This window comes from Hippichthys cyanospilos, chromosome 10 (assembly GCF_059441005.1).
Source record: "Hippichthys cyanospilos isolate Australia breed blue-spotted pipefish chromosome 10, RoL_Hcya_1.0, whole genome shotgun sequence".
Classification (NCBI taxonomy): domain Eukaryota; kingdom Metazoa; phylum Chordata; class Actinopteri; order Syngnathiformes; family Syngnathidae; genus Hippichthys; species Hippichthys cyanospilos.
The window spans coordinates 9,970,669-9,982,753 of record NC_142378.1 but is presented as its reverse complement, the minus strand read 5'-3'; the positions used below and the strand labels follow the sequence as shown (position 1 = coordinate 9,982,753).

Below are 12,085 nucleotides of genomic sequence, written 5' to 3'. Positions count from 1 at the left end.
TGCACCAGGGACCGCTCAAAAACTCCATCTGCTATTGGAACAATTACCTGTACGGTACTAATACTTTGATTAGATTAATTTATTTGGTTGGATTGTAATGAATTTGGCCAATGAAAGATGACTGATTCCCTCACTGCTCAAGTTCTTTAATTTTCAGAGAAGTTAGCCTGTATCTTTTCCGCCCCCTCCTTCCCACGCCTCAGTTACAGTCCCGTCTCCCAGCGGCTCTCACTTAATCAGGAAGCTAAATGTGATGAGCACATCTCCCCAAGGGCCCATCAGAGCAGAGGTTCACATTCTCTGCAACACATATTGTCTAGCCTAGATGAACACACAAGAGATTATGGCAGCACGGGGAGTCGTTCTGCCTGAGGGAGAGGGAGCTGCCAATGGGACATTTGAGGATCTCCTGGGGATTTGCCGGCATCCCGTATAGCTCCTGTGGGGTATATTCAGGAGGAGTCATGACTGCAGTGTAGGTGTGATTGTAGACTCGGCAATAAAACTGATTTGTAATTATCAGACACAGAACCGCACAAATGCTGCTAAAAAGTCCATTCACATCACTCGCGGTATTAACTATAATAATGACTGGATTCACACTTTTAAAAAGTCAGGTGTAAAAGTCAGGTGTAAAGGAAACCTCTGCTACGATAAGACTCAAAGGGGCATGGTGGCCAGGGGTGCCCATAACTGCCATTTGTCAGGCTCTGGTCACTCTCACACCTAGAGGAAAAGTTTGATATCTGTCATTTTGTTTTTCCTACCTATTTATTTTTCTACCTATTTTACTAGGTAGAGCATCCCTTTATACACTCAAACCTCACCCAGTAAAATCTGAACCGATTTTCATGAATTCCCATCAATGACAGCCTTATGGAAAGTTTTTTTTTTAACTGTAAATAGCTATTCATTGAGGCTTCACATGACTCCTACTGAGTGCTGTACTCTGACTTGTATTCATTATGTGTGTTATTTGGCATCATGTACTGCTGCATCCTGTGCGCATCCAACTTGGGATTCTCCAAGGCGCTCGCTCGGCTTCTTAGCTGGCGTTTGCTCTTCCTCAGCGGCTCTAACACACATCAGCTACGTTAAGCACCTCCGCCCTGAAGCATTTTCACTTACAGAGAAAAGGCAGGCATTGTATAATATGGGATCACATTGAACTGCCTGCAGCGCCACCGAACACACGCACACACACACTGTGTGCGTGTGTGTCCTCTCATCTGAAATCCTTTTTGCACAAGAATTTTCCTATTAAAAAACCCCTTAAATGACTTCACAGACCACACTGCCCTTGTCCTGGCTTTAATCTGGCCTTGAATCATTATTATTGCACTCGCAGACTCAATGATGGCAATAGAAACATAAAGCCTCTCTCAACAAGCTAGCACAACACTCTTCTCATCTCGCTTTTGTCCGCACTGGGATTATACATTCATTTTTGCCGGGCGTGTGGTCAAACCTGGCCCTGGGAAAAGCCGCGTGTATTCCCTCCTTTCATGTGCTCCTCATGGTCGGGGTATCTAATGGTCATAATCGAGGCGGCCATGCTGGGAGTGCATTTGAAGGAGCGGTCAAGGAGCCCCTAATCCTCTCATACACAGTTTGTAGTGGCGGCCCCCGATACAAGAGCGGATTTGGTTGCGGGAACACGGACTGAGTAACTGGGAGGATTTTGAGTTTGTGGGTCTGGAAACACACACACAGTCGACAGGTGGTTCCTGCCTATCTGGAAACTGATTAATCGTAGAAAGAACTTGAAATAATGACACACAGCGAAGCAATCTTTAAAGGATGGATTCGAGATCAAATGGCTTTTTATTGTGAGGTTTTGTAATTGAAAATTTGATTTGAAAAGAAGACAAGGTAGACTGTTTCGAAGAAGTTTCAATGAAAAGCGCTATATAAATGTAAGGCATTATTACTATTATAATTAAAAACATAATTTATAGGGCCTGACCTATGCAGAATGTTTTGTTGGGATTTCAGTTGCTCTGCAATTGCTATGGTCTTGCAAGTGACCTTTGCTATTTTTATACATTTATCAGGTCTTGTATTTACTGTCGTGAATGGTTTGCCACGCAGTTGCTATGGTTCTTTAGTTTGCTTCATCTTGTCATGAAGGAGTGATGTCTGACATTTAAGATAATATACTTTTGGTGATACTCTATCAGAAAGTTAAGTCAAACTCTCAAGCTGTCATGTCAAGCTGTCTTCCTGGTTTCGGATTTCCTAGTCTAGTTTCAAAATCTAGTTTATGAGTCTAGTTTATGAGTCTATTTTCCCACGTCTAGCTTCCGATGCCCACTGCAGTAAGTTTGGATTTTTGTGAACAAAGACTTTTACGCTTGTCATGTTCGGGTCCTGATTCTCCTCCTCACGTGAGAGTTTAGTGTTATAGTATTAAATAATGACAGCTTTGCAAATGAGGCACAATTAAAAGTAGTAAGAGTAATTATGGTCAAGGTTAAATGTGCAGTAAAGTTTTACAATCACGTGAGAGAAATTAAAATGGGACTACGCCTCAATATAAACAGGCAGTATAAAATATGCAAATCTATTGACACATTCATTAAATCATCAACACTACTGTTTTCAATTGAACCGACTTGATTGCTTGTTGGCCAGAGGAGTGCGCTGCACCGGCTGCAGAGGTGGTAGATCAAACTGCGCTTTGGAGATTAACAGAGTCAAGTGTGGTGCGGTTCTCAGTGCCAATAGCCACTCCTCTCGCAGCGAGAGAGGTGCTCACAACACAAGTGAAGAAGATGCTTTTTCTCTTGAGTAGCCAGCAGTGAAAGAATGGGGGCACCCTCGTTTCTAAACGTCGGCGTGGGCCTCTCCTGACAGATAGCAGCGGGGCGCTTGCCTTTCGATTGCCCCCCGCACTCCACCCGCCATCCAGTTCACCCTCACCGCCAGCACCTGGCCACTCAGGCGACTTGGTGCTCTCAGCAGAGAAGAGTGACCTAGGAGAACAAAGAATGTCTACTTGTAGAAGAGGGACATATACAGTACACAGAAATTTCTAAAGTCCTACATAGTTCATTATGGGACGCTTGGAATTTGGGTTTTCCCATAACTTATTGAAACGGTGCTAAAGTTCCTTCTTTTATTCTTTAGTTAAATAGGGTACATACAGACGGAAACCAATTCACATTCACACCACCAAAGCCGCATGAACCACGAACAGTTTACAACTTGTTTGCGCATTGCACTTTTGAAATCAGTTTTAAGTGTTATGCTGCTCAGATACCTAAAATGTTAATTTGTCAAACTCATTTCCATGCGTTTTGCAGCACTTTATACTCGGGGTGGCTTTCCCCCGCAGTCAGACGGTATTCTCCCATACTATAGGGGGTAGTAAAATGAGTCTACTGCGTAAGAACAACACTAGTAGATTCAAACAATATAAATTATTCCAAGCATTTTTTTTAACAGTTGTCTACGGTTTTTAGGTCATGTTAGTCAAGGGTTGAGTGGAACCATTTTATAATATCTTTCACTAACCAAAGGCAGAGCAGCTGCCTATCCACTAAATTTTACCACATTGGCACAGCAACGGGACCTAGCAAAAAAAAAAGGTTGGGTGGATTATGGTGAGTGCATTGACTTGTTTAATGCTGCTGAAGTGACACCCAAGATGACATTTTGCATTGGCAAAAGTAATAAAACAACCACCGGTCAGCAAAATGATCAGTCGATAAATTTGTAATTAATGGTATCCGATGAGACTTCATTGCACATTTCATTTCCAGCAAAATTGTACGCTTAAAACAGAGTCAAAAATAATTTTATTGTGGGTCAAAAAAGGCCGACCCAATAAATTGTATAAAACAACACAATTATAGAGATTTTCTCATTCAAAACTCTTTTTTGGGTGGTTGTTTGGTGCCTGACACCTGACCTACTATCCTGTCATTAAAGGGAGTATGTATTATTTTTTGCATGTGCCTGTGGGAGTTTTATGGGCATTACGGTAAATGCAGCAATAAACACTCCTCCTCCTCCTCCTGCTGTTTGTAGCTAAATTAGACATGGCGACCTCCAAAAGAGTGCCATCCCCCATGTAAAATAATTTAATCATAACTAGACCTACGATTATATTTAAAACATACAATTGTTGCTTAAGAACAGATTTATTTGCATTTGTTTTTTACATTTTTAATAATCTATTAATTTTAATGAAAACTTACACGGTGTCACTTTAAGGGTGTCGTACTGAGCCGAACTGCGCCACTCGATGGTACTATGAGTTTACTGGACCATGGACCATCACTCTTTAATTGAAAAAGAAAAAGATAAGGCAAGTAACACTTGGAAGCTCCCATCATCATGTGTACCCCCTTTTCCTCCTCATCTTCGCCTGCTTCACCGACTTCCCATGTCACCATGTCGTTTGGTCCCGCAAAGCTGCAAGTTTCTGGTCCAGCGGCCCGGGACAAGGCGGCCATTAACTGGAGGGCTGTGCGGAGGGCGCGGTGCACAAAAGACCCAACACGCTGTCCCTGCCCTCAGACAAGGCCTGAAACAAATGTTACAGAGCCAGCGCAGAATGGAATCATCCGGCCGGTGTCACTGAATACATTTACCTACCTCAGAGTCTTTCAGAGCGCGGCTTTGTTTTAGCCCAGGAAGAAGGGAGGGCGTGAATGGAGGGGGTAGGCTAGTGGGCAATGAGAAATAACAAGGAGAGGCGGGAGGAGAACCAAACAAGCTCCTGGTTTCCACAGTGATGGCCTCAGCACCTAAAACACCACAGGGTTTGCCTATGTGTGCGTGTGTGTCCTCCCCCACATGGATGGCGGGAGGTCTTGTTGATTGTTGTCTTTTTGTTTTTCTTCTGGGGCTTTCCTCGCTACCTCTTTTTGCTTCTTTGTCTCCGCTTCTCCTGGCCGGGCTCTTTCGGAGGCTAATTGGAGAGCCCGAGAGGGGAGCAAACGCCACACAAGACATCTCCTAAGCTCCTTCACTCCACTTATTGGCCAAATCATTGAAAGAGCGCACATCACAAAGTCACGTCGTAGGTTGGAGTGGCTGACTTTTGTTGTTTATACTTCGAAATGTACTTTAGATGTTTGCCTTCCCCGTGCGGACAATAGGAATCACTTGAGGAGATATTTGAGGATATTACACATAAATCCGCACTGCATGCTTGGAAATGTTTGGCTTTGTTCCAAGGACTTAACAAAGATGCTGACATCCGGCGGAATGCCTGTATCTCTAAAGCAGGTCGAACACATTGGTGGGCCAAATTTCTACTTCTAGTTTCTGTCAGACGGTCATTATGACTGAAGTCAAATACATTTTAAGTGTGATCGTCAAACATTTACCTCGTGTTGAAATCAGAGGCCTGTAAAACCTGTTCAAAAGGGTTATTGGTAACTAAAATTGCTTGATGCTTCCTAAAAAACGTTTCAAAGTTGAAGACTACTTGCAAATTTGGTATTTTAGTCAGCAACTTGAAGTCACAATTGCAGGCCACAAAAAATAATGTGTCGGGCTGAATTTGGCCCCCGGGTCTTGGGTTTGACACCCGTGCTCTAAAACAATCACCTTTTAAAACTCTAAAAATTAGCAAAGTTGCTCAACCCTTAGCATTGCATCATGAAAGTTAGCAAGTTTCTTTTTTTTTTTCCGGTGGGCCACTTAAGTGTGAAAATAACACCCACACTTGTGGACTGACCAACAGTTTAAATAAATAAATAAATAAGTTCACCAAAATACGATTTATGAGGTTTTGGCCTGACTCTGGCGATATTCATTCCCAAGTTAGTCATTCAAAAGAGGAAGAAAAGCATGTGCAAACAAACTCTCAAAAAGTCAGAATATCATTCATTGAAGAAAATATGAGCATAACACTACACAATAAATCCTAAACATACCGTTTTGTAATAAATATATCGTCAAAATATTAGCAGGTTGGGAAAAGTGTCTTCCATCAGGCTTTAAATCACTCAGATTCAATAACTTTTCACATCTGAAACTTCGGCTGACTGCATTGCATAAATTCTGAGAAAGGCGGGTAATAGACTAACTTTTTCTCTCATTTTTCCTAAATAGAACTTTGTACAGTTCTTGAGTGCTACATTCATTAAAGGAAATCTCAAACAGTAGGTTTGATCCACTATTTGTTTTTTTCTCATGCACGTTGATTTCAATAACGTTACATTTAAGATAGATATTACAAAATTAACACATCACGTCCAATTCTTACACACGGGCGGTTTTATCCACGTTACTACAATCGTTTCAATAAAAGTTTAGCCCTCTAATGCCAAATGAAATCTCATCTCGTGGCCCAACAAAAAGTAATTAGTGAGTCATTTTCTCCCATAATCCCTTGAGCTAATCTCCTCCAATCCACTGCCTTTGATTCAGTCATCTTTTCACTCATATTCTAATCCATTTTGCTTTGGACTTTTTGTGTGGCTCGCGGCATGCCCGCCTCTGCACAAAGAGTAGCCACTGAGCTATGACATTAAACGCTATTGTTGAGTGCGCTTCGGCCGCCGACCCCATATATGGGCCCGCATTTGCGGAGGAAGTGCTTGTTTTCATCCCTGTTGTCATGACGACGACACATAGACGCCGCACACAGCACCCATTTTGCCTCCTTCACCATATATATATATATATATATATATATATATATATATATATATATATATATATATATATATATATATATAGAGAGAGAGAGAGAGAGAGAGAGAGAGAGAGAGAGAGAGAGCGAGAGAGACGAATTGCTGTATCGATTCAAATGAATCATTTTCCTGTATTCAAGGATTAAACAAATTTATTCAAACACATATGGGCCGCTCTTGACCATATAATTTGAGATTTGTACACCAATTCCAGGGTGGCACGGCGGCAGGCTGGTTAACATGTCTGCCTTCCAACCTTCCCGCGTGGGGTTCGGATGTTCTGTCCGTGCCTGTCTGGGTTTTCCTCTGAGTATTCTGGTTTCCTTCAGCATTTTAAAAACATGTATAGTGAGTAGTGAGTGTGGAGGCTCAAGCACAACCACAACCCTTGTGACAATCAATGGTTAAGACGATGGATGGGTACACATTAAACCTAAGATTTTACTCAAGTAAAGATCTGGTATAAAGTTAATAGAAAGTAGTAGCAGCAAGTGAGTAAAAGCCCATCCCTCATATATACTGCATATTATTTACTCAAGGAAACATTTGAGCTTACTATCAGGATATGCAGTAGGAAATTAGCATCTTTTAACAAAATACAAATTTTATTACTACTAATCAACTACTAATAAACTGTCCGACTGCAAGTCCTAGAGCTCATCCATTAATTTTCGGTCCTCAAATGGATGTAGGGTAAATACCCCTGGGGGTATGTTCAGGCACCTTCAGGAGTATGTGAGATTTTTAAAGTGTTTCAGCAGGTATCCTAAACTCATTTAATGCTTTTTAATGCTTGACAGGAATAGTACTATGTGTTTTTTTTTCAAATTAAGAGCAAATTAATTGTAAAATGAAGCAATTTTTTGCTAAATTGCCCTTACTTTGTTAAGTTTTATACAAATGTGTATGTTCAGGACTCAGTAGTGACAATTTTCCGGCAGATGAGCCAGAAATAAAACAAATGATGTTAAATGATCTACCTTGTGGAGTTACCATACAAAATATGCCGAGCGATACCACTGCAAATGTAGCTCCACAGTTTGTTGGATCAGACATGGACAGCACATCTCTTGTTTTCAAGGTTTGGTCCTGTCCCAAAATACTTTGCGCTGGTTAGCGATGACTTGGCTGAAAAAATATTTCACATAGGGTGCATCACTGAAACATGGTTGAGAATCACTGTCATGAAAGGAAAACAACATAGGTTATGAGGTTTGCATTCTGGACTTGCATGTCTTCTAAGTGGAAATGATTCTTTTTTCCAGTTAGTCCCCTGTGTTAAGAAGAGTCACAATTTTGACATTTGAGACTTTTGTGATGGGAATTATGGAACACAAAGGCATTAAAACATATAAATGGAGACCATCCGTTGTTTGAAAACTCATCAAAAGCTTAAGTTTAGCTTTAAGCTGCTTTAAAGCCCTCATTGTTGGAAGGGAAGCCGAAAAAACATGCATATTGATGATGCTTAGATTGGTGTGAATTTGAAATCATCCACAGAGGCCCTCATCCCTCTTCACGACAGTGGAAAGTCGGCCATACATTATTCATCGGTTTGGTTGCGTGTCACATTATCTTGTCCTTTCTCACAATGCTCATCGTCTGTGTGTGTGTGTGTGTGTGTGTATGTGTGAGAGACGACTTCAGACTTCCTCTTGACTGTCTGCCGCCGTCTCACGACTAACAAAGCCATATATTTGCCATACTTTCACCAGGGCCGTATGTCTTTTTGTCACAGGAGACAGACACCTCTTTTAATGTGCGTGTCGGCTAATTGAGTTTGCCCGCGAGGCCTTCATTCACCGTCGGACCTTTGACAAGCGACGAGGGCCTTGTTCAAGACGAGCCAAGTTCTCCCCTCGTCAATCTTTTTCCCAAAAAGTCAACAGTGGGCCAGACGTGCACACACAGGCACACACTAGAGCGCAGCGCCAAGGGGTCTGGGACATCCCGCAGTCTGCATCCTGTTCCTGTTGAATGGCCCTTGTGGGACAAAGGACAAGTTGGAGACGCTTGCCTGGCTACCTGCGTGGGACCTGAACGCCTCCCGGGATGACTTGTGGCCACGGCTTTTTGTTTTGTTGGGCCCAGAAGACTCTTCCTACCTCCTCCTCTTTCGCTCTCTCTCTCCCTGTCGTACGCTCTTAAGTAGTCTACGGAGAATGTCCTGCATGGGAACCTGGCTGCCTGCCCCAACTGTGAATCCCAGAATCCCTCCACACACTAACTACACACATAAGCACACACATTCATATGCTCATCCCTCCAGGACAGGCCTCCTGAATTAGCGCTTATTAGCCAACTGTTTGACACAGTGACTGGTTGCCATTGGTCACTCTCTCACTTCTCGCATAAACAGAGTAACAAACAAAACAGGGTGACTTGCAATTACACACACACACACACACACACACACACACACACACAGAGCAGACAATGGCAAAGCTTATTAAGTATTGTGCCAGTGAGAGGGCAAGAGGCATGGGAAGAAAGCATTTTTGCCAAAGTCAGATTTGGTAACACAAATAGAGGTAACACACACACACACTAGAGTTCTTTAGTCCCTCATTGAGGGGGTTATTCGAACATTCCACCACTCTTTAAGAAAAAACAATCTACTGAATATGAAAAAGCAACTGTTTTTGACAGCGTATCTGAGTGATTTTGGGCAAGAGACAAAGTAAAGCCTGGACTGGTCAGAAGCCAAGTGCAGGGTGCATAATGTGCTACATACAGTAGACAAACAAAAGCCCAAGTATTCACAGAACAACCAGAATATCATAATGAGTTGTCGAGTTGTTTGTCCAAAGTGTATTTTGTGTAGTTTTAGTTGCATCAACTGGTGTTTCCAGATAGTTTATGCCTGTAATGGGAAAACTGTCAAAAGTGTGCTCGGCTAGTTACCGTGTAAACAAAACACCTGCTCCAGTGACCTCACACCCTCCGTTACGAAATTGAAAATTACGATTCCATTATCACCTCATTTAATCCTCAAAACGTATTCAGATGTCTCTACAGAGTCCATCATACACAATTATAATATTATAGATTAAAGTCATTTTTTTCCCCTTTCATCAGTTTTGGCGCCCCCTGAAGTCCTTTAGCATCTGCCTAACTGGCCTATAGGCCATTATAATGGGCAAGCCAGCCCGGGAACATCCATCATTTTTTAGCTGCTTATCCTCACTAGGGCAGGCATGCCAGAGTTCATCCCAACTGTCTTGGGGCAGAAAGCGGGGTCCACCCTGAACTGGTTGCCAGCCAATCTCAGGGGACATGGAGTTACAGTAAACAAGCATTATCAATCACAATTGGGAGTGTCCAATGCAACTGTGATTTTGTTTATCTTCGCTAGTGTCACGGGCCTGCTGGTGCAAAAGGCCGGAGCGAGGCGTATTTGAACTTGGGTCCCTGAACTGTGAGGCAGGCGTGCTAACCACTGCTCCACCGAGCCACCATAATGTGAATAATATTACATTATTATTATAAATAAGGATAATAATTGAAATAATAATAATGACTTTACTTTTACTTTCCCTACATAATGTGGCATTGATGACCCCCCCCCCCCCCCCCCCCCACACACACACACACACACACAATTTGCATTTGATTAAATATAAACCCCCTTGGCCAGTATTTGACACGAGTGGAAATAAGAGCTTGTGTTTGTTGGCGTCTGTCTCGCAGTTCTTTGGCTTAGGGTCAGAATCGCTGCTGCTGTCACCCTGTGTGGATTGCATTTTATTCCTGTACTTGTGTGTTTTTTAGGGTACTTTGGATACTTCCTACATTCCAAAAACATGCGTGTGAGGGTAAATGAAGACTTTAAATGTGAATCGGAAGCTCACCCATGACCCTAATCAGGTTAGATATACAGAAAATGGATAAATGGTTGTTAATTCAGGATTTGTCTTGTTAGGTCTGTAATTTGATATAACAATACCTGTCCAAATTGTTATCAATAACTTTGACATGTCACATAACATTGGACTGGTGATGAATCATTCATTCACATAATAGATGCTAGGCTGTTCCTGTTCCCCAAAAGACCAAGTGCAGCTACAGAGATCCATCATGATGCATCATCAGCGTCAGTCCCTCTTTCAGCTTTGATTGTCTACATGTGCGTGCGTAGACATTAGGACAACATGCTGGCGGGTACCAAAATCCACTGGAGGGTTCCTGCTCATTACCCAGAGGTCACAAGCCCCCGCGTGACCACTTCCTGCGCAGCCCCCCCACCCCCCAGATGCGAGCACGCTGGGCTGCGGATCACACGTGCTGCTCACTAACAATCCGGCTTCCTGCCCCAGATGGAGGGAAGACGCGTCGCGCCAGAGAGTGCTGGCTTCTATCTGCTTCTTACTGTGCTTACTTCCTGCGCTCTCACGCTCCCACTCTCATTCATGACCCTCCTGAGTATTCACGACAAACTACGCTCAGGGACATCTTGTTCCAAACCTCCTCCCCACACTATATTATATACAGCATGACTCATATTGGCCTCAGTTGGTCTTGAAGGAGCAACTTTCCACAAGTACTGGCCTTGTAAAGCTAACTCAAGGAAGTGTGCATACAGTATAGGCAAATGTGCTATAAATAACTTGACCCAATGATGTGTGTTCGATTTGCAGAGTTAGATGGATGAATGGATGGATGAATGAATGAATGAATGAATGGATGGATGGATGGATGGATGGATGGATGGATGGATGGATGGATGGATGGATGGATGGCTGGATGGATGGAATTTTATTGGAAGGTTATTTAGGATTGGCGAAGGTTATTTACCTAATTTGTTGCCATTGATGACTAAATCCGTCAAAATCCATTTGACTGGGCAAGTAAGGATTAAATTAATTTAACTGCCAGCCCAGTTAAAATGGATCTTTGACGTCTATAGTTGAATGCAGTGAATGAGTGAAATAATGGTTATTTCGTGCCAAGTCCCCTTTACAGTATTAACAGTTGGAATGTGATTGGTGACTTCTGAACATAAAGCCACTGTTATTAAAGGGACAAAGTTCTGAAATTTTAGACTTTTTTTTTTTTTTAATACCGCAAAAATCTGTCATTTAAAAAGGTATGCGTGACATCATCGAAATCTTGACTGATACGGAACTGACTCCTCAAGTGTGATATGTAAATTTATGAACCCAAAATGTTACAGTGCAATGGTGAATGTCTTTTAAATCCTTACTTGTCATACAAGTGTAAAAATAAGTTGCGGATAGTTACTCAAAAAAACAAAAAAAAAAAACACCCTATGATCATTTATGGAGTCATGCATGTACGGCTTTCAATAATATAAACTGTCATCTGCATAATTTCAAATACAGTAAAAGAAACAGGACTTCATCTTAAAGTGTTGTAGTCATCTTACACTGAGTAGTTTGGACAGAAAATGAGAAATCTGTTTTCCTTTGTAC

The 12,085-nt window shown here is 42.2% G+C and overlaps 1 long non-coding RNA gene across 1 annotated transcript; it reads right to left on the bottom strand.

Moving 5' to 3' along the window:
• Positions 1–1,947: 1,947 nt before the first annotated feature.
• LOC148417032 (uncharacterized) lies at positions 1,948–6,501 on the bottom strand. The gene is made up of 3 exons (XR_015867021.1): positions 4,603–6,501; positions 4,203–4,531; positions 1,948–2,975 (listed from the first exon to the last, which is right to left on the bottom strand). It is a non-coding gene; the product is annotated as an uncharacterized LOC148417032 (long non-coding RNA).
• Between the last annotated feature and the right edge of the window lie 5,584 nt (positions 6,502–12,085).